The sequence below is a fragment of the Dioscorea cayenensis genome, chromosome 19 (assembly GCF_009730915.1).
Source record: "Dioscorea cayenensis subsp. rotundata cultivar TDr96_F1 chromosome 19, TDr96_F1_v2_PseudoChromosome.rev07_lg8_w22 25.fasta, whole genome shotgun sequence".
NCBI lineage: Eukaryota > Viridiplantae > Streptophyta > Magnoliopsida > Dioscoreales > Dioscoreaceae > Dioscorea > Dioscorea cayenensis.
The window spans coordinates 21025729-21027454 of NC_052489.1; the positions used below are offsets into that span (position 1 = coordinate 21025729).

The window sequence follows — 1726 nt, forward strand, 5'->3', positions numbered from 1 at the left end:
CTCCATTAGAGTTAGAACTTCAAGGTTAAAGAGGGTTTAGAGGGTGAGTCATGAGATAGTGGAGTATCCCCTTTCCCTTCTAATTGAGTGTTTTCTATCTGCGTATTCCCTAAACTCTATGCAACCATATTTAGTGTGAGGCGTGAGATTGAGAGATTTCTCCGTCGGGACCTTGTAGGGGGTTAGTGATCCTTCGCCGGGAATTAGGGTTGGATTCATCCTTAGGAATCGGTTTCACTCTTAGGTGTCCCTAGAGCGTATTGCGGTCATATGGGGTGTGAGGTGTTGAGATTGAGCAATTTCTGCACCGGACCTTGTAGGGGACTAGTACGGGTGGGTTGGAGGCAAGGACCGATTTTTCTTGGATTACCTCGACTCATTAGACTCGGTTTAGAAACATTTAGTGAATCTTGAGCTTCATGTTAGATCCTAGTGGGAGCATTGTCCGGGTATCTCATCTTTATTGATTGAGATCTCCTTTACTTGTTTTTCTTGCCTGTTTGCTTACTTATTAATTCTCTTGCAATTAGTTCATTTCATCACATCCATTTATTTTGACTAGATAACTAAGAATTGGTTAATACTAATACTTCCATTCTCTGTGGATTCGACTACCCACTCACTGGGGTAATTATTACTTCGACACCCGTGCACTTGCGGTTCACACGCATATTCGAACGTGTCAAGTTTTTAGCGCCGTTGCCGGGGATACGGGATATTAGGAATACTAGGACTTGGTTACTTTAGTCAATCACATTTTCATTTACTATTTCTACTTCATACTTCTCTCTTTCACCGTTCTTATTGTTTCTTTTCATTGATTTCATCTACAGGTTATGACCCGAGGGAACCTTCGACATTGGTTTAAGAGGATCCTGAAATTGAGTGAAGAATTCGTAGAAGGGGCAAGGAACCTGTGCAGGAACAGAATTTTCCAGCTTAAATAAAGGTTGAAGAATCTGAAAATATGGCAGAACAAGGGGGGCAACCAAGAACACTTTCAGATTTTGCTAGACCTACAATTCGTGGGACACAATCTAACATTGTTAGGCCACTGGTAGCAGCCCAGAATTTTGAGTTAAAGTCGGGTTTTATTCAAATGGTTCAACAGTCCGCACAATTTAATGGGTTAGCAGATGAAGACCCAAACAATCATATTGAGAATTTCTTTGAAGTTTGCGATATGTTGAAGATCAATGGGGTTTCGGATGATGCAATTCGCTTGAGGGCTTTTCCATTCTCATTGAAGGGAAGAGCCAAACAATGGCTCCATTCATTGCCAAGAGCTTCGATTACAACATGGAACGAAATGGCCGAGGCTTTCCTTGCAATGTATTTTCCTCCGGGGAAATCGGCAAAACTTCGTAATGAGATATCATCATTTGTTCAAATGGAGCTTGAATCTTTATTTGAGACTTGGGAACGATTCAAGGACCTCTTGTGGAAGTGTCCATAACATTGGTTCCCCGAGTGGATGGTCATTCAATCATTTTACAATGGGTTGAACTCGAGCAACAAACAACTTCTTGATGCCGCTGCAGGAGGAACATTGGGAAACAAGAAGCCCAAAGAAGCCCGACAATTGATTGAGGAAATGGGTTTAAATAGCTACCAATGGAATGCAAGAGAAAAGAAGAAAGTGGTCAGACTCCATGAGATTGACGCGGTTACATCTTTGGCAGCCCAAGTAGAAGCATTGAGCAAGAAATTGGACACTTTGACTTCA

General features: G+C 41.9%; 1 non-coding gene across 1 annotated transcript; it reads right to left on the bottom strand.

Moving 5' to 3' along the window:
• Positions 1–1357: 1357 nt before the first annotated feature.
• On the bottom strand, positions 1358–1464 carry LOC120250924. The gene has a single exon (XR_005533253.1). It is a non-coding gene; the product is annotated as a small nucleolar RNA R71 (small nucleolar RNA).
• Positions 1465–1726: the final 262 nt, after the last annotated feature.